The sequence below is a fragment of the Amblyomma americanum genome, chromosome 1 (genome assembly GCF_052857255.1).
Source record: "Amblyomma americanum isolate KBUSLIRL-KWMA chromosome 1, ASM5285725v1, whole genome shotgun sequence".
Lineage (NCBI taxonomy): Eukaryota > Metazoa > Arthropoda > Arachnida > Ixodida > Ixodidae > Amblyomma > Amblyomma americanum.
The window spans coordinates 495,157,791-495,179,287 of record NC_135497.1 but is presented as its reverse complement, the minus strand read 5'-3'; the positions used below and the strand labels follow the sequence as shown (position 1 = coordinate 495,179,287).

The window sequence follows — 21,497 nt, the reverse complement described above, 5'->3', positions numbered from 1 at the left end:
CATAAAATGAAGTGCCCATAAGGCGATACGCGAGGCTGAAGAGAAAAACTAAAACACTCACGAAATGCGCCTAGCAGCTGCTCGCTTATGGCTAACGGAAAAATGATCTAAAGTTAATCTACCACTGAGATAAACGGCTGGTGTTTTTATTTTAATGCCGATCACAGCGTACGCGTATCCCCAAAACGATGAATGTGCAGAGCCGTCGCTGATATGCAAATGCTCATTCAAGTGCAAGCAGACATTTCGACTACTTTTACTTTTAGTAATTGGTTAGATGTAGTTAAGTAACTTCGGAAATTAAGCCGGGCATCACACGCCGGAACAATAAGCCGATCATTGCCCTTGTCTCACATGCGTCTGCATAACGCAGCTGTTGATGTCAGTCTCCAAAACAATATTTCGCATTCCCGGACTGGACTGGCGCAGGGCTTTACTGGCAAAAAAAGTGTTTCGTTTCTAACGAGGAGGGGTGCATAGACACATTTTTTCTTATATTGGAATATTTGGCTATAACAATCACGCATCTACAGGCTTGCTATTAACGTTTTGGTATCGTCAACTGGCCGATGCGAGCGATGGAAAACTTACAAGACACTGAAGGGATAGACCATCACCTTCAACATTTCCATTAGAGTACCGTGCAAGGTAGTCGGGCGCATACCGATCTGCCCCTTGGGATGCGGGAGCCCGTTTCGGCGCGTGGAGCGATGCTGGCGGTGCGCTCGCACCGGCTAGGTTGCCACCAGCCGGAGAAGGCTATTGGACAGACGGATATGCCCGGCGCGCCAATCGGCATGCTGGAACCATCCGTCTCGCTCGCAAGCGCCAAAGTGATCGTACAACACCTTTCCGCCTCACGTCCGCCTGGCGGCCGAAAACTGGCGGACCGCTCCCGAAACGGACGAGGCGGAAGGCGCTCCAAAACGATCGTACAACGGCCCTGAGTGCCCGGCCGGCCGGCCGGCCGGACGCGCGCAGCCTCCGCCTCCGCCGACGGGGTAACTGAACTGAGACCGACGTCACGGTTCACGGTCGGCGCCCATTGGCTGTTCTCGTCACCGGCACGGGAAAAATAGGTACCGAACCCATCGCTCCGCGGGACGGCACAGCAGGCTGTCCGCGGGAGAAAAACCGGCTTGGGCGGGAAGCGGCACGCGGAAAACGCCCTGCGTTGCGCGTTTTCCCGCTAATGTGAGCGCGCCTGTAGGCACCTCCGCGCAACGGAAAGCGGAAAGCGACGGAAAGCGTCGGTCAAAACTGACTGACGTCAGCAGCCGCGACAGGAGGAGTAAGCAGGCCTGATAGTCCAGAGGGCGCTGGCTCCCCTCGAGACTGGAAGTGGTGGCCCTGCGCCTTCCTCCAGGCCAGTGCTTTCGCGTCAGCCCGGCCGCTCAGCAGACGCGCACTGACCGCGATGCCTGCTTCTCTGCGGGTTTCAACACGTTGAAAGCCTTGACGCCACCGCTGCTACGTTTAGTTTCAATTGCTTTCATGTTGAGCTGATCCCCGATTCCGAGCAACCATGATTGTGTTGCAGTCCCGACGGCACTGCAATATTTGTCAGCGCAGTTGAGCTTATTGAGATTAAGTACCTTTACAGTTTGAGAAACAAGTCTCTGATTGACTCAGATAATGAAATCAGCTCTGCAATTTACATCCACTGTGACATCTACTATGTGAATGGTCGGCTAGAATTGCGAAAAACGCACTTACTACACATATCAGATTATAATGCTCTACATCCTGCAGCATCGTCACTGCTTTAAATTGTGTATTCCCCTCAGAGAAGCATAGCTAGCTCTAAGCACATAAAAGACGATGGGTTTCTTGCTAAGTATCTTCCACAGTTAGAGGGCATTCATTGCAGGGATTTCGTGAAGGCACCAATTACACGAATTATTTTGGTCGTATTTCTCTATTGGTAAACACTTAACTCTAGAAAGGCCGCCGCGGTGGCTCAGTGGTTATGGTGCTGACCCAAATGACTCGGGTTCGATCCTGGTTGCGGCGGTCGCATTTCGATGAAGGCAAAATTCTAGAGGCCCGCGTACTGCTCAAGGTCAGTGCACGTTAAAGAACCCCAAGTGGTTGAAATTATATGGAACCTCCTACTATGGCGCCCCTTAAAGTCTGAGTTGCATTGGGACGATAGACCCCATTAAAATCAAATGATTAATTCCAGAAATTACGGGTTTAGCGATGGTGTGAAATCCTATATATATATATATATATATATATATATATTATATATATATATATATAGGGAAATTTGAACCATTCTATTTTTTCTTTTTGCTCGTACAGAACAGGATTTGAGATCTTAGAAATGCAACAAATAAGGATAAAAAACTTTAACCCACTGTAGGAAATAAAATGATTCAAATAAATAGAAAAAAGCTTAGGTGAAACAATGTGAAAAACGACATAAGCACTGTCAGAAATACGACGTCGCTCCCACAGCATACACACACGCACGAAAAAAAAAAACTAGAAACGAAATTGACACACCGAACCACAGATAAGCAAAACAAACGAAGACCTAAACTTCAGATGTTAGCTCCAACAACTTCACCATAGACCATTTCCTGTGACTGACTGAGCGCATTCCTTCCCTCTACATAAAGACATAAACTCCTACCGATGATGTCACGTTCGAAACACCCCAGTCATTGCAAGTCCTTTCCCAGTTCACACCCATGAATTTAATTCTATAGTGCACTCGTTTCCAGCAGACCCTCTGTGCATGATCGAGCATGCACGATGGCCAAGGAAAGCGTTAAAATATATTCAGTACCTTGACTGCAGTGTTTTTACAGCTGTTATGACACTGCTAAGCAGAGCAGTAGGTCGAGCACCCATAATTATCCAAGTTTGTTTTCGCCTTCGGACGAAACACCTCACCGCTCGCCTCGCTCACTGCAAACTGAACCAGAGAGCAGCGTCCGCCTTTCGCCACCGCTGTTAACCAGGTGGCGCCACTCGCACGCGCCAAACGAGTCACTTTCTAGCTCCCATGGCGGAGCCGCGCGCTGCAGTGCACAGCGCTTGCAGAGGATCCAGTCCAGGGAGTGCCGCGAACACGTGTTTTTCCGCGAACTCTCAATGGGCTCTCCATGGCTGCCGCCGCGTGCAGCCCGTTTTTTTTTTTTTTCGACGACCTCCCCAGCTTGCATTGCAACCTCCTTTCCCCGGCACCACCCGAGGTAACGCGCGCGTCTTTACTTGCCCCTTTCTCCCCTCCTTCCTGGCACACGAAGGGCCCTTCGCATTACTATCCTTTCAATGCCCCCCCGCAACGCGGCGCCTTGTCGGGGAGAGGTTAATGCGCGCGCTGCATCCCCCCTTTTCTGCCATCGCAGTCAAGAACGATATTCTCTTCTCTTGACGCGGCGAGCTTTTTTAGGCTTCTTTGGCCTGTCCAGCCTGTGCCAGTTTCTCACGGCTTGCCGCGCTCCCACTGCAACCTCTACTTCGGTTGACTGCCGGAGCACACAGCCTTTCGGACCCGGTTTTTCCCTTCTGCAGTTGATATTTCTTCATAGGTATCGTCAACCATTTGGGTCCACCTGGTTGATACGTGAGTACATTTATTGTACACTTATTTTAATTGTTGTATGTATTGCCTTGCGCGTACATATAACTCGCGACCCACAATTTGCAGAATACACGCCGTTGTGAGTAAGCTCACGTAACTCTTTCAGCAATTTTCAAAATAGGCTTCTTGAGCCACAAAGCGCTTTTTTTCCGGAAAAGCATTGTCAGTGATGTAGCACATCAGAACACAGCTCAGATGTGCTAACTAGCAGGTTGTTAAACATCAGAACACAGCTCAGATGTGCTAACTAGCAGTTTGGTTAACAAATATAGAATAAATAACTTTTTCCTAATACTGTAGGATCCTTAATTATTGAGAGGCGCTAACCCACCGCAAGTAATACCCAAATTAGTTTTATAGTTTCGAAAACGTCGTTAGCCTCGGCGCTGTGGCCGAAAAACTTTTGACTGTTTTTTGCTGTTTTGGCTTTAAAAGTTCTCGAAAGCACACGTAATTTGGCGCGATGTTGCCAAAATTTGTTGTGCCAGAGCGCCCAGGGTAACCGCGATTTCGAAATTCAAAGCCTGATATGGAGATTACTTACGGTACGCTACACGCCTCTCAGTAATTACGAAGCTTAACAGCAATAGTTAAAAACTAAACTACTGTAATATAATACATCAAACCACTGTTGATATAATGCCATAAAAGCGCTCTTCTAACTCAAAAAGCCTATTTTAAAACATTATAGAATGTCAGGTGAAACATCCTGTACAGGTAAATTTTTCATCCCTATGGACCTCCTGCATGTTTGTAAACAAACGAGGTGGCGCTGCAGTCGCTAGCGAGCTCGTGGTAGGCAAAAGGTCGGAGAGTGGCGTCGCGGATAGGTGTTGAGCGCGGGTTTTCAAGGCTTGTAGGCGCGTTTCCAGTTTCTGCGAATCATAGCAATGGTCGATGCTTCAAACTTAGTAATTTGTCGAAGTACACGAGCTCGTGTTGTCCACGTGCGGCCTATAAAGAGAAATAGTTTGCCACTGTGTATTGTATATATGGTTAGTAGTAAACATGTAGAAAGCGTTCCTGCCGTTTATTTACGCGCTAGGCATTGAATAAAACAAGTTTTGACACTCTGCACTAGCCGGAATGATTTTACGTCGGGGCAGTAGTGAGGGGAAGTGCTGGCGTTGTTTCGTCGGAGCAGACATGCGCTCATCGTCTGCTGACATACGTACGTGTCGCGCTGCGCGAAAAGTGGGGACAGCGTCGTGTCCCCGATCTCCTGTCTCGCTTAGCGCTGTTTTTAGCCGCATGACCACGCACCAGCCAGGCCGACTTGTCCTCTTGTTAAGCTGATCGATTTGCTGAAAATTTTTGATTTCTAGAATTATTTCCTTTCCTAGCCCTGAAGTCTAGTTTCGTGACGAAAAATTATAGCAAAATATTGAGTACAAATTTATAAATTACGCTTTTTAGAAGTGTGGTCGTCAAAAATTGTGAGGTAATTTCTTTGATTTCAGTGCCGCATTTCTTTGACCAAAGCGAAAGCGAAGATGCCATAAACGAGGGAATAAACTTTAAGGTTCGTTTTGTGACCTCTCACATTTTCTGCGACTGGATCACTCACCTTCGTAATTCGCATGAAAATCATATGATTCCATTTGTCGCAAACTATTCCTGAGACGTTGAGGAGCGTAATAAATCTCTCGATTTTTTCCCCTACACGTGCAGTATTGTGTTATTTTTTGTAAGAAACGTTTTCATGTAACTATGCATGCATAAGTACTGATCATATAGAAAAAGAACTAATCGCGTCATCATACAGAATAGGGCTTTATGTACATGCTGGCATAAAAAAACTGCGTACTATCTACTCAATTATTTGAGACCTTGGGGGGACTTGACGACGGTGTTAAATATAATTGCCCAGAACTGCACCAGGTATAGCTATGAATAAAAGGAATGACTGAAACTAGCGTAGGAATTTCATATTTGCACCAAGTTTAGTTACATATCGCATGCATGAATAACAAAAACACTTTTCATGCCGCGTCCCCTCTCAATCTCGCCACGTGTCTGTTAGTAGCACGCCTGCGGCTGCTTCTTTGCAAACAAGCTTCGCGATCATGTATTACCTCATGAAACATGACACATGCATGATACAATGAAAATAATGGCGTTTAGCACACTTAAGGTACGCTATTCTAAGCACACCAACGCGACCGCGCAAGATTGACACAACTTACCAGACTTCTTTCTACTCGAATGAAATAATTACGTCGTCATATCAAGAAACAGTTTCAAGTAAATAATAAATGTGATAAAACGCGCCATTAAAACATGGTGTGCTATTAACAAAAAAAAACGCATTCCTTGGAGGCGAGTGAACCTGTCGGCGCCCCGTGCACTCTGGCTCAAGGTGATAAGTATGTGTGTAGCTACATATGTCTTTTTTTCCTTGAGCAATTATCAGCCTATACTATCCTGAAGTTCAGGTGAATGAACGCAGTAACTTGCATGCTATTAAGTGCATTGAGTGGCAGTGCCTATCGACTCCCAGACTTCGCGCTTTACTACCGTGGCCCAATGCCTGTTAGCCAGTTTCCGAATGCGGCATTTATGCGCGAGAAACCTATCGAGGCTAATTTAATATTTTTTATGCTACTACGCTGATCCAGCAGTGAGGCAGCTGGTCAATACATGCTGCTTCTGCAGTGCACAGGCGTGAAGCAGCCGCCGGTAGCTGCGGCAGCTACGGTAGGCACGGGCAAGCGGAACCTGTTTTGCCTACCATGCGAAAGTCGCTGCTAACATCAGCGCCACCGCATCTTCGTGACGTCGCGGGGTGAAGGAGGTCCATATTCTATCGCTGACTTTGCACGTGATTTTGTTCAATTGCAGTCTGTCTGTTGTTGACAAGAAAAAAGAAAAGGAAAGTGCACAGGCCTCCTCACTGGCTCAACACGAGCCACAATCGCTACCACGTGCAGATAGTAGGAGAGTTGAAAGATGGGATAGAAAGACAGGATAGTAAAGACGCGCTAAAGACAAGGCCGATCCCGGAGGCAGTGCAATACCGGGCCAACCGGTGGCAGGAGTGAAGCATCCTTCAAACTTTAAGCTACATTTCCAAAAATATGTCCAATTGGACCCGTAACAGATACTCTACGGGGTCCGGACATTCGCCAACCGATGGGTCATTGCGCACCGGTGGACGTTCCATATCATTCAAGAAATTCTTCCTCTGATGTGGTATTTCGCTTTAGATGGGATACAGCTGTTATGGGCTCTTGTGTCTGCTTCACTTTTGCTCCTTTTCCTATTCATATTTTTAATGACAGCAAACCGATGGGTCATTGCACACCGGAGGACGTTGCATAAAATTTTTGAGTTCTACGTCTTCGGCGAAGTTCTCTCAAAGTGGCATCACCGGATCGGAGTATGTCATATATTCTGCAATGGTCGTACAGTCGAAGCAGAATTTTGAAAACAAAGAAAAGTTGGAAAATATTCACACAACCAATAAATTATTTTCAGCCGAACATTTCCAGACGAACTCAGAAGTGTGACTGAAATGCGAGCCAGTAAAAGCAGGGAACGGCCTTCGCTTTCATTCTGTTACCACATGGCGAAGTCAATTAAGGGCGATGTAATTCCTCTGTAAGTGACGGCGGCTGCGTTCCCCTCCCGCCTTCGGGAGTGCTCGCGTCGACGCAACTTTCGGTTGGTTTTACACCGATGGCCGCCGCCGACCGAGGAGGGAACCGTTCGTCGGCCAGTATATGCTCAGTCCCTGTCTCCCCGAGAGATGGCATGCGCGGGGCGCAGCCCCGTGCGGTCTTTCTTATTTTGTCTGTCCCCCTCCACGATTTTTTTCTTCGATCTCCCTTCCTTTCGCGCATCTATGCTGTTTCCCCCTACGGTTTTTTTTTCGCCTCCAGTGCCAAGACATTGACAGAACCCCTCAAGGAGGTATTGTTTTGGCCCCTTTCATCCTTATCGACCCTTCCCCTCTGCCTCCAAAGCCCAGCCCCTTCGCTGCTCTCTGCTGCCCATGTGAATTGTGACTCCAAGAGCAGGGGCGGATTTCGGCGGATCGGCGACGTCGCTCACCTCTTCTCTATTCAAAAGTCGCCTTTGCAGCTTGCTCTTGGCCGGATTACGCTTCACGGCCAATTAAGACCATCATCTGTCAGGCGAGTTTGTAGTTGATGCATTCACAGTGCTTGGCGATGGTGTTGCCGCCTTCCGAATTCATTGACCGGGCGTTATTCTTGTGCTGCCTGATTCTCTGATCGAGGCTTTTTGTCTAGCCGATGAATGAGGCCGGGCACATGGAGCATGGCATTTTGTAAATTACATCCGGGTGTTCCTTTGTGCGGACACGATCCTTGGGTCGTGGTAGAAAGCGGCTGCTCGTTGAAACGGGTTTGATACACGCAGCTCGCCCAGCTAGGGGCCCGCAAGCTGCCAGAGGTTGCAGCCAGTGTTGTGAAGGCTTATTACGGGCCTGCCCGACCAGCTCAAGTTCAGCAAGAAAGCCTTGATTTTAACAAGGCTCTGCAGAGGGGCTATAGGTTATATTTTTATTTCTAATCCTTACTGCATGCACTAACTAAACTAGCTACTATTGTCCAAAATGCATTTTGCCAAATAGCGTTTTCTTTTGCTGCTTGTATGTGCAGATGACATCACAGACAAGAAAAAGACAGCTGTGCAGGTTGTCGGGGCATACATCGGCAGGTGGCTGTCCGCAGCTGGTCACCGGGGTAGGCGGCCGCAAAAAGTGCATGGCTGAGGTGCTAGCTGGCTGTGATAACAACTGGCCCAGCCCTTAGTGCAGCCGCTCCCTCGAACGCGGGGCCTGCTCCGGCAGCGGAGCCTTTGACGAGGCGGTCGAGCCCTGATGAGAACCTACAGGACTAATTGCTTCCACGCAGCCTCCACTGCGCGCGTAGACCTGCCACTCTTTGTTATGTTTTTAATAAATGCTCAAACATTAAATATCATTGCTGGTCTGCACACTTTCAAATGCATGTAATAATAGAATGTGATATTTAAAACTCATTACATAGACAATCGTTGCCAAAATGAAACATTCGTCATAGATGGGTTTGGCAGTGCGACACACAGAATGCATAGTAAGTAATTTTGGGGAACGTCTAATTGGACTGCTAGTGAGTGTACATGGATGTATGCGGTGAAGAACAAGCGGGTGCACTTGGGTGGAAAATATTCGGTAGCCAGTGAGTGGCTGGATGCCTTTGGCGAACTACCAGTGCATTAGCTTGGGTAGGCAATAGTGGGTAGCCAGCGAGTGTCGCAGGATGCCTGTGATAAACAACCAGTGGATCAGTTTGGGCGGGAAATATTGGATAGCCGCTGAGTTTGCCCGGCTGCCTATGATAGATACGCCAATTAGGAATCTTGGATCGTTAATACTGAATAGCCAAGGAATGCCATTGAAGCCAATGAATAACATTGTTGCCATTAATGGCTGCTGATTGGAAAGCTAGTGGGGCACGCTGGCTCTGCCACAGGATCGGGTAGCGCCCCAGTCAGATGCCATAAAGGCCTATATCGGAGCCAGTTTTCCCCGGTATTCGATCAGTTCCGGGCCATTATCAGCGTGCTGCTATCCTTGCATATTCCAGAGTCGGCCTTGGTACTGATTTAAACAGGGTGTTTCACTTATGATTTTACACACTTTTTTTAAATAGGCTTTCTGAGTTGGAAGAGCGCTTTTTTCAGCATAGCATTGCCAGCAGTGTAGTGCATTAGAATACAACGAAAACGTGCTAACTAGCAGGCTGGATAACTAATATTGAAATGTCAACGTTTTAACTGTTACAGTTAGGCTCTTTAATTACTGAGACGTGTACCCCACCATTAACAATATCTATATCGGTTTTTAAGATTTCGAATAGGCGGTTACTCTCGGCGCTGTGGCCCAACAAATTTTGGCTATTTCGACCAGTTGTGTGCCCTGGAGAGGTTGCTTGGTCTTCAAGCATCTCGAAAGCGCATGCACTTCCTCGCGATGTATATTTTTAGGGTCACAGCGCCGAAGGTAACAGTTAAAAAGTTAACAATTCAATATTAGTTAATCAGCCTGCTAGTTAGCATGTTTTAGGTGTATTCCAATGCACTGAACTGCTGGCAATGCTATGCCGAAAAAAGCGCTGTTCCAACTAAGAAAGCCTATTTTTAGAAATTGTATAAAATCTTAGGTGAAACACCCTTTACACTTTCAGCTTTACATCAGATGGTGCATCTTTAAGCTTTCGTCTTAGAAAACCGAGTTTTTGTTGTTGCTGCACAAATATTTTGTAGTACAGGATCACTCCAGCTCAAGTCACGAGAAATTGTAACACCTAAGAATTTTAATTAATCTAACGTTTGATTTCAATGTTATTCATCATGTAAGACAAGACTAATGGTGTCTTCTTCACTGACACAACCACAGAAGTCGACTTCTCAGAACTGATTTGCATGTCCTATTTTACACACCAATCATAGAAAACTCTCAAAGAATTCTTCAGCAGGACCTGGTCTTTCAGGATTTTTATGCGCCGAAATAATATTATATCATCAGCAGATAATCGCGCTTCGACGAAAGGGTGTGCGTCCTTATTAAATCACCAAAACAGGATAAGAAAAATATAGGACCCAAAACGGACCCTTGCGGAACCCTCGATGATACTCATGAAGTCGGTGAGCGCTCTTCATCTCTTACAACAAACTGCTCTCTGTTAATGAGACAATCCCAAATCCAGCTGACAATTTGTACATCTATACCAAACTCCCGCAGTTTATCGAAAAGTTCGACAATAAGATACGCTATCGAATGCCTACGACAAATCAATCACAATTACATCAACATGTTCTCTTGATCTGCGGATGCATATCTGTGGATAAGTTGATTCGTATTGTGAGAGCGAGGCCGGGCCGTTTTCTCTGAGCGTTGCGCGTGAGGCTTCGAGATATGTCGTCGGAAAGGGGCGTCTGCAGACCACCCCGCGGACATCGCCCTGCGAGCTGCTTCACTGCAGTGTCCGGAGCTATGCCAAGGGCACGAAGCTTTCGCTTGTATATCCAGGTTTGGCCACATTTAAGCCTCAACGATCTTTTTTTATCATGAACGAGGTTCTGGAAGTTATACCACTGGTTGCAATTTTTTTCTAGAAAAAACATTGTAACAGAATACTGATCATTGAATACTCAAGAAATTGCTTGCATTACGAGAACATTACGCCCTAAAAAAAGTAATCAGTGCATTTAAAAATTTAAATAAAATGTAATTTAGGGCAAGCAATCAATTATTTGTAAAGTATTGCGTATACAAGTCCGCAGTCAAAGGCCCCCGAGCATTCCCATTATTGAAAAAGAGGGAGAGGATCAATTTTATGTCCCCGACGCGTACGCGATCTGCCTGAAACTGACTGTGCATGTCTAAATACCGACTTACACCGTCCGTACAAAGACAAGCACCGCGCGGTGTAAGCGAAGCCGCATGAAATTGAAATTTGAGTTTCAGTAAGATGCGTTACACTACGCGCACCGTGTGCCTTCGAAGTGTGCGAGAAAGTGGCTCCGAGTTACTGGCACGAAATGGGCATTTTGAGAGCGATAGCTGGCGTTGAGGATTGTCACAGGCGGGTATCACTGGCTGGGCAAATGGTGTCATAGAACTGGGAGTAGTTGATGAACTCAGACTGGCCGCGAATACATAAAACGAGACGGAGGGGTGCCCACATATTGGTTTACATTCTTTTTCTGGCTGCCCCACCATACTTTTTGTCTTCTGTGCTGTCACGCCGGACCACTCAGTGCTTCAGCTCTCGCCGGGTTGCACATGTGGAAAGAAAAGCGCGTTAGTTTCGTGCCCCGTTCCGCGTTGTCTGTATAAGCGTTGATCGGAGTTGCACGAGTTGGTTCGGAAAAAGACGCCCCCAAAGACAGAACGAAGGCTGACAGAGTGGCGACAATCAACTTCGTTTTATACGCCGCTGTAAAATAAAGAAAAGCGTGAAAACGTGGGAAAAACCTGTCGTTATCAAACATCCGTGTCGCTAAACTGAAGAGGTTTTAAATTTGTATATTTGTATATGTTGACCGTCTATTGGTCTACTGCCTGTTGTCTATTGTCTATTGGTATCGCCCACTGCACACTTGCTGGCAACAAATCAGCAGCTGGTGGTCAGCTGTTCCGTCACACATGTGATGAACAGGTGAGACCGACACACTCGGGGTTCATTTTTCACTGCTACATGCTCAAAAGCTCGGACCAAGCTGTCGTTCTACAGCTTATTTGTTTGCCACTTGGTCGTAAAATGCAGACTTGGGATCCGCAGCACTTCAAAAAGAAATGGCTCAAGAAAGAAACAGCGCACAGAATGAAAAAGAACACGCGGCCTGTTTTATTAGCAGGTTATTCACAGGAATGCCGAGCTATGCTTCGGGGGCCGTGTTTTTGCTTGCTAATTACAGAAAGCCTCATACGCAATTACGAAAGCCTGTTTTCACAGATAAGTTTATATTCTAGGCCGCTGCCATGGTACAACGGGGGGCACGCTATCCTGACGAGGAGTAAGCAAACGGCTGGAATTATTTGCGAACTTCTCAAGAACTGCAAGTTGTTCACAAAACTAGAGATTAATTAGGACTGAAAAGTCAATATAACGCCGAGTGGGTGAAAGATTAACTTCCTCGCACGCACCAAACGCTCCCTTCTTTGCTTTAATCGCATCGCAGTGAAGGCGCTGCACACTGCATTTATGTGAATGGCCGTTCAGTGCTGCCTCACTCTCGTATCAGCTAGAAAACAGTCTTAGAACGTCAGTCGCGTCTGTCATACATGTTTTGTGAAATAATGTTTTGGAACGGCATCAACAGGAGCGTTTTTGCGATCGTGCGAGACTTGACGCAGGTCTTCACGATGTTCACTTCGCAAACAGTTTCTCTTGTGCCTGCACTGGCACCAGCGCCGAGGCTGACACCCTGCGTGCCTTCGTCAAAGTCGAAAAGCTTCTCCCAATAATTCCGAAGAGGTGCACCTCCTGATGTCCGAGGATGCGACAAGAGCATTCTGATTGGACCACAGTGGAAAAAGAGTCGGAAACAGTAGCTACAGGGACCGTTCTATACCGAACTATACGCATGCATTTCGGAGCAGATGTACTTCTAAATATGTGAAATGAATCCACGCCACTTCTCTGCTTCGTCGGCGACACGCAGCATTCTAGTTGGCGAAAGCAGTAAGGTTCGACTTCCAAAATCTGGCCGCGAGTGACACAGAGGACACTGCGTCGCGCCTTAGTGACTCAGTCCGGTCAGGCGCTATCACCTTTGAAGCCGCGTGCACTCAAGATCGATGTTCGCGGAGGGTACAGGGAGGCGCATAGCGTGGGGACGAAGTAGCCTAACAGAGCGCCCTTTAAACATTTGCTTATAGAGCGCGGATGTCAGAAAGCCTGGCAGTGTAGCTTTGACCTCCAGCTGCTGATCACAAGGTGGCGGGTTCAATCCTGACCGCGGAAACCGTACTTCGACGAAGGCGAAACAGACGCCCATGTGCATTGAAGGGCCCCTCGTGATCTGAATTGAAATAGAGCGCTCCACTACGTCATCCCCCATAGCCCATGCGTCGTATCGGGACGTTAAACCCCATAGTTTAAAGTGTCGAAAGATTCCGCAGTCGTGAGATCCTCGTGGCATACTAATAAATGCGGCCCCTGGGACCACTGACAGAAAGGTTTGCAACAAAATCATCCGACGATCTGCAGCTTAAAACAAGGACGCAAGGATTTGTTCCTGCAAGTCATTATCACTTTCGTCACCCTGAGTACACTCCACGGTACAAATGCAGAAAAATGCCTCCTGTGATGCAACGCCTCTGTGTGTCGTATGCCCACTGAGTAGTACGGGGCGACAGAAAGTTAGGTGAGCGGATTTAATTAATAATTTGGGAGGAAAAGTTGGCTGCGGCTGCTACAGGACAGGTTAATTGAAGAAATATGGGTGAGTTTTTTTTACTACAGTGGGCGTAGTCAGGCTGATAATAATGAGTACGGGTGTAGTACCCCTTTTACTGGTGTCCGCAACAAGATAAAGCACGACAAAAGACAGAAGGCCTTGGAGTATGAGAACATTCCTGATAAAGCACTACCTGTACGTACAGCCGTAAACAAAAGCGATTAGTACACGTGGCGTGCTCCCAGAGCGACAGATTTCAACGCTCGGCGCTTCGAACAAGCAGATAACAATGCCTGCCAGGCGTTATCACAAACCACAGCGCCGCGCTATCCGCGCAGTGCGATTTCGCCGCCCCGCTGGGGTCAGTTGTGCTAAACGGTTTTGCTCACTGCCTGTGCACTATCGGGGACAAAGAACACGCAAACCGCAAGATAAGAAAATCTCTAAGGTTTTCATTCTTTTTCATTGCCGTGGGCACAGAAAACCGGTCTCGGCAAGCGAGGACGAACCAAGGCCATACTTCAACCCTTACGCTCTGCTGCCTCTTACACCGAAAGCTGTAATAGCTTAGCTCAAGGCAAACCCAAGTAGGAGACAAGGGTGGAAAGTTGGGCGAGTCGGTATCGATCCATAAGAAAAGGAGCGCGAACACAAGACGAACAAAAACAGAACACACACCACGAGCGCTAACTTCCGTCTGAAGGAATCACACAAGGCAGCTGTATTACACATCAGCATCAAAAGCGTAACGCGCTCTAGCCCACAGTATTTTTTCTCCCAAGTTTTGCAAGGGGCAGTTTATGATGCAAAACAACGCTATGAGCCAGGTGCGCGTCTCTCACCGTGCATAGCGCTTCCTAGTCGCATCCTGCATTCCACTCGCACGCAACGCTAGGTCAGTCCCGCCAGCGGCTGCTGAGTTTTGAAGCTAAATGTCTCCGACTCTTACTATTTATACAGGCAAAGTTAATGCGGTGCAAATCTAATTCTGCAGTAGCGTAACTAGCGAACATCAGCGGAAGGAGAAACTTACTCATCTATGGTGTGAAGGAAATTTCAGGAGTCCCTCGAAATGACAGTTCGCAAGAAAGTTTTCAAGGACCTATTAAATACATCAGATGTACCACTTGAACGCATCCACAGAATTCGGAGCCACCGCGGTGGCTCAGTGGTTATGGCGCTCGGCTGCTGACCCGAAAAACGCGGATTCGATCCCGGCCGCGGCGGTCGAATTTTGATGGAGGCGATATTCTGGAGGCCCGTGTACTGTGCGATGTCAGTGCAGGTTAAAGAACCCCAGGTGGTCGAAATTTTCAGAGCGCTTCACCACGGCGTCCATCATAGCCTGAGTGGATTTGGGACGTTGAACTCCCAATAAATGAAACCATATAAACATTATTCCAGTGATGCAATATTAAGTGAGTCTTCATGTACCCGATTTCGCAGTGTCATTATTATAAGTGAAATGGAACTTAGGCATAGTTGGCAAAGCGAAGTGCACAGGTAACGTGGACGCATTTAGAATAAACGGGAAACAACATTTTTTGAAACTCGTTTAGCGAACATCTCGCGCATGCAGCGGCTCTTAGAGGAAAGCCCCGAGTCTTTGGTTGCCCGCCGCTCTATGGAAGTAGCCTGCAATGATGGTGTTTGCTAGTTTGGCAACGTAGAACCATTGAGCTCCGCCTGCCGCGCCAGCTCAGTGGTTAGCCCACTCAGCTGTTGAGCTGGCGTACCCACGGCCACGTCTGGATGGAGACGAACGGCGCCACTGTGCTTTCACTCCTTCCCGTCGACAGGACAGAGTGAACGTTGAGAATGAGAGCCGCCGGTTTGTTTTGAGGAAAGGGACGGTGCAGTAGCTGTGTCGCTTTACGCTGGACACCTTAACCTCAAAGGCGTTATGCGTTACAGCTGCCTTTGTGCCCCCTAAATGGCTTTCGCTGTAAAACGTGGACGCTTAAGCTACCCTTTAAGAGCCTAATACGAAGCATTGCAGCTTTGCCGTACTGAGGGCAAAACACTTGTCTAGAACACGTTCTGGTGGTGTTTTGCGTTGAACAAGCGATATCTAGCGATAGCATTTCGCTGAAAATGGTATGAATGTAAGCATGTGCGGTGAATCTCATTTAATCGTCATTTTTTGCCTTCTTGGTCGCAGTGGGCTTGGGAGCTGCGGAACTCAGTTCGGTCGTTCTAGACATGTGTTTTGCTCTCTGTATAAGGCCTTTGAAGTATCGCACTGAACTAACGCTCCTCTGTGGTGTAGAGTCATTTGAGTGATTTATGTTTCCAATCTTTATTGCAAATCACAAAAATATTCATCAGAGAGCAGGGTTGGGCTCTTAGTCCAGGACTCCACTGTGTGTTGCAGCCTTCTAGAGCGCTTCGATCGGCATAAGCTGTTCGCTGAGGTCAAAGATCGCCAGCAGGGACTCCTCCTCTCGATAAGTGCATATTCGTTTTCCTAGATGCGATTTCCACTCACATTCCCACGTAATATGGCCTAAGAAGAGATGCGAGTCCTCGCACCAGAGAGAGTTGTCCCTCTACCTAGTTCGACACATGGTTATATAAGAGTAGGTTAGGTAAAACCTCCATTTGAATTTTTCGCCACTCCTGAGATTTCTTTTAGAGAGCATCTCTTGGGCGCGCCGTTCCTGTCTTGTGTCGTCGCCGTCGCCGTCAGCGTAATCGCCAGGCCTATTGCAAAGCGAAGAGTACGGAGAAGGATGAAAGTAGGACCATAACGAAGGGAGGGCGAAAAAGAAAATGCGAAGGAGGGGGTAGCGGCCGAAGAAAGGAAGGCGGTCAAACGGGAAGTTGAGCTAGTTGCTATATATTTGAACACCAAAACAGCGCTGCGACTCGGCGCGGCGAAGGAAGGACAAGCGCTTTAACAGCTGAAAGTTTATTGGAAAAGTCATGAATAATATGCACCCTCAGTCTACGACCAGGAGCTCATGGGCTTCTCCAAAAAGGTACTGAATGCGTTACTGATGAGCATCCAGATATATAATTTCTGAATCATGGCTGAAAGAGAAGGATTTCTGAGGCACGTGTCGGAGTTCTTGTGCATATGATATGCCTCACATATTTCCCTTGTCAGCTGATCTTTTTTTCCTATACAGAACCTCAGCTTTATTGAAAAAAGGAGGGCATGTATTTATATTCGAGAAACTGGATTTGTTAAGAGTATACAGTACAGCACGAGAATCGAGACTACGCCAGCACAACGCACCTTAAAAGGTTCTCTTTCTTCCAACCTGGCTTTGCACTGCCCGGCAGAATATCAGTGTCAGACAGACTGTCCGCGCCAGCCACGCCGCACACAGCCTTCTCCATCTGGTATCCTTGCCTCAATATATCGTAAAATACGTGAAGAGTTCGGCTCAAGTTACACATTAGAGAATATCGTAATCGTGGGCGATTTTTTTTTTGCATTCAGAGAAGAGCGCGTATGGTGAAGTCTGAAGGAGGAGGCTACGCCAGTGGCAGGAGATAGGGGCCACGCTCAGTTTGCACCGGCTGTTAAGTAATGACTTCATAAATGCGTTTGCAGTCAACTGTCAGGCATAGAACGTGCATTGCAACCGCCTGCGAAAAGCGACTCCGATGAACTAAACAAAATTTATTGGAAATACCAAAAACCAAGCAGTTCACAAGGGTTCGAATGCAGCTGCAGGAAACAGTATGGCCATGGTGAAGGGTAATAACCCCGCCACGACGGCCAGTGTTGAGGACAGCAAAATAAGGGATCGCATTGCCGGTGCGAACCTGTTATTAAACAACATGACACGACAAAAGCCGAGAAAAACGGGGACATTTCAAGAGGTCATTGGCCGCACGATAAGTACGCAGTGGGACATTCGAGAACGTCCTTCAGGAGCTGTGGCCGTCCAGTATGGCTGATACTGGACAGCCAGTAGTCCGACAGGCTCACAAACTTACTGGGAGCTGCCATCCTGAGGCTTCACAGTTTCTCTAGACGAAAAACAAACAAAAAATTCCGTGCTGTTTAACTACTCCTCAACCTGGTTAAAGAGCGAAAGCTGTGGTGCATCAGGCAAGTAAACGCGGCTAGGGATCTGTAACGATGAGTGCGCTCCGCACACTGGATAGACAGCGTGCCCACCCTGCCAGGTGGCAGTTAAATTAATGGTTCATCGTGAGAGGTGGGTCACCCAATGAACGCTGAGGACTATTTTGCCCCCCTCTACCAGCGAATCGAAAGGTCAAAGGTCAAGTGGTGCGACACCATGGTGGACCACGTATGGTAAGGTCTATAGCCACACTTGACCTCTGGCTCAATTGAAGGTCAATCTGCAACGCACGGCGAAATCGGCTTTACCTAGCGCAGTGAAGCTTTCGCATCAAAAGGCACAGAGGCCCAGAACATAAAAGGTAAACAGAAGGGCTAACAGTACTGTTCGAGGGAGGAGGGGGCGATGTCGGTGCGTGCGCAAGCGTGGCTAAACATGCGATACCTCTAGCGTGCCTGCACATCGCCGAGTATGCTGTGGGATTCCTCTCAGTCGTGTAGGCCACATTCGAAGGAAAGCTTCCTCACCTAGGACAAAGAGGAGGCTGGTCAAGTGGCTCTACACCTTTTCTATCGAGCGAGCTAGCATGGGGAATCGAACCACAGCGCTTCGATTCTGCCACGATAAGGTGGACCACCAGACGCTGGAACGGTTTCTGTGACCTTCGGGAACGCGACTCCCGGACAGAGAAAGCGCGCGAGGCTAAGCTTCGGAAGGTGCTCGCCGCTGCACGTTCTTGCTCAGTTGCTCAACTCCGCTGAGTGTGGACAAGGACCAAACGAGACAACGACTGCACCTCGTTTCGTTTCGTCTTTGTCACCTCTCAGCGCAATAGAGCAACAGAGCAATGCAATACCTCTTTTGTCGCCGTGCAAATTCTTCGAGCAGGTGATTCAGGGCTTCTAGATTTCTACAGATAAAAGGCAACTGCATAGGCTTGAGAAATAGACCACCTTAAAGGAGTGGAATGTGTGAAACTTGCAGGTAAAGCATGCGAAGTCCTTTTGGGCTCGTATTTGAAATGGTGATGTAATAGTCGATTAAAATACCTACGGCCTTAGAGCTTCTCCGCAGCGCACAGCACTAAGTGTGCGTGAGTGGGGGCTGGGGTGGGTGGGGGGGGGGGGGGGTATGATGACGCCATCAACGATAGTGGTGCATTTCCGATGCATAAAGACTTCCTTTGAGAGAAAAAAAACCAACACCTTAGAAGGCAAAGCCCTCCGAGCGCTGTTTGACAACATTCTACGAGGCAAGGCAGACAACGGAAATTTGAAATCTTACCTTCCGTTACGTCAAACCGAGCTTCTCCTAACTCCTTCAGTGCTGTGAGGAGAAGCCTAAAACTTATTAGCTGATTGCATCGCTAATTATATGCTAGCGCTAAAACTCTTGGCATACAGCCTCTACCTAAAGCCTGTATAGTCCTTAAATATCTTTATAGTCCTCAAATATATTGAATCCTTAAATATTGCGGTATTCTCAAGAAGTGGTGCAGTTGCTCTTTAATGCAGTGGTTACCTGCACAACGGCGGAGACGGTCCTTGGCGATGACCACCTCACTCAACACGTCAGAGCAGATACGTAATCGCGTCTGAAAAAATCAGGGTTATGGTTGCGTCCGACTATACTCACTATAGCGACTGCAGCGCCACCTAGTTTGTTTGAAAACATGCACGAGGTCTATTATAGCTCTGGCCACTGATCTCCACTAAGGGGCTGGGTAGCGCATCGGGCGCCCGAGAGTAAAGCCGCTGGAAGTAAGCGGCCTCGACACAGAAATCAGCCTTTGGCAGTGCACGAAATTGGACCCCCGCATGGTTTTTCAGGTTCAGTTTTCTTTTTCCCCTTGGCATTTCGTCTTTTCGCTGTTCCACAATGCCTACCTCTCGCGCCGTAACTGCATGAGGAGACCTGCAGTCATCGGGAAAGACGTTTAAAAAAAGGGGGTCTCTTGCATAGCAATAGGGCGACACTAGCTGACTACAGGACGTCGCTACACACAGTAGGTGCGGAGCCTTTTCTACTCAGCTCTGTGTCGCCCCGTTGGGCTAGCGTCGCAAACTCTGCTCTTTACTGTGATGCACGTTCCCGTGCTCTAGGCCCAAGTTATACCTTCAATGGGGGATAATCTTAAGAACGAATTAGTGGAAACCTTCACAAGGCAGACAACTTTGCATTGACCACTTTGTCAATTTAAGCCGCCGCTGTGGCTGAGTGGTTATGGTGCTCGGCTGCTGGCCCGAAAGACGCGGGTTCGATCCCGGCCGCGGTGGTCGAATTTCGATGGAGGCGAAATTCTAGAGGCCCGTGTACTGTGCGATGTCAGTGCACGTTAAAGAACCCCAGGTGGTCGCAATTCCCGGAGCCCTTCACTACGGCGTCTCTCATAGCCTTAGTCACTTTGGGACGTTAAACCCCCATATTGCGTATATTGCGCATTACTTTGCCGATTTATGTTTAGTCCGAACCGGAGCGAAGGCGCGGCTACTATCTGGTGAGGTGCCGACGGTGTTCTGGTTCATATCAGCGCCTTCAAAAGGTATGGTACTGCTTTTCCAACGGAGCATATCAAGCACTGTTTCGTTTTGTACCAAATCATGCCTCAACGGGCTTTTATTCGTGATGCTTGGTGCAGTTGACTTTTAACAACGCTTTTCATGCGTTCCACTTTCTCGTACGCAAATTCCCTCGCGCTGTGCAGCTGTCAAACAGTTGTGCTATTTTGTTAGGTTAAAAGCACTTCTGGGCGGTAAATGACGCCCTAAAAAAATAAACATCACCCGTCATCGATGAGACGAGACATCGGCCGCCTGCAACTTGAAACTTAAACTGCAGCAGGAGTGTCCGGGTTTCCGCGTTATATTTCACCTTTTCCTTGCTACACGAAAATTCGGTTTAAATATGACCTAGCCTCATTGTCATTCGACTACTGCTCCGTTACGCTTGGAAAAAGAGAACGAGATAAGAACACTGCGTTTAATGCACGCACCCCTTTGCCGCGACAAGGTGAGACCTGCATGCATGCCTGCTTCCTTCAGTTTCTCTGAAATTACAGGGTTCCCCAAACAATGCTTACGTTTCTCGCGTTGAGTTTGCTTATTCCTTTGATCTTGCAGCAGACGTTACACGAGAACAACACAAAAAATTGATAATGAGAGGGCGAAAGGCGGGACTTTTTGCTTTGAAATACACAGGAGACACCGGGTTTCTGGGACATGCTGTCCTTCCTGAACATTATTTTCTTTGTGATCATTTCTTTAACATTTATTTATTCAACCCACACAGCTTTGTTTCCTCGATTTTCTTTCCGATTTCCTCAAGATAACTCAACATTCGTTATTTTCTTTTTCTGTCCGATTCCGCTATATTTATGAGCCGCTCGAGATAAACCTGGATGAGCTTTTTCCTGTTTGGATCGGCACTAAACCCTGGCCAATCCGCGACCGTGGGTATGTGCCATCGCATTTGAGGCAACAACAACTTCTGCTGGCTTCACTAGCGCTCGCTTCGGAAGGCGGGCTTGCGGCATCCATCCAGGCACCTTGTGGAGCTCAGTGGCCCTGCCGACTGCACCGACAACGGCGACGACCCAGGAAGAAGTGCTTAAGAGCTGCGCTCTAAAAAAAGCCTCCAACATATCTGCCGATAACCCGGCCGCGGCGGCCGCGTTTCGATGGAGGCGCCCGTGTGCCCGTGTGCTCTGCGGTGTCAGTGCTGGTTAAAGATCCCCACATGGTCGAAATTAATCCGGAGCTTTCCTCTACGGAAACTATTTATCTCTTCTTTCATTGCCGTCTCCCTCCATTTCCTCACGGCGTGGTTGAAGCGCCCACCAAGAAATGAGACAGTTGCTGCGCCTTATCCTTTCCCCCAAAACTACTATAATTTTTTTTTCATTACACTTGAGTGGTCCCTCTACGGTTGGCACGTGAGGGCCG

General features: G+C 47.8%; 1 long non-coding RNA gene and 1 pseudogene across 2 annotated transcripts in view; one reads left to right on the top strand and one right to left on the bottom strand.

The window, feature by feature from the left end:
- Positions 1 to 21,497, bottom strand: part of LOC144116103 (nose resistant to fluoxetine protein 6-like) — a 197,951-nt pseudogene that overhangs the window by 87,706 nt on the left and 88,748 nt on the right. The window lies entirely within an intron of this gene.
- LOC144105354 (uncharacterized) lies at positions 2,445 to 8,547 on the top strand. The gene is made up of 2 exons (XR_013308775.1): positions 2,445 to 3,580; positions 8,224 to 8,547. It is a non-coding gene; the product is annotated as an uncharacterized LOC144105354 (long non-coding RNA).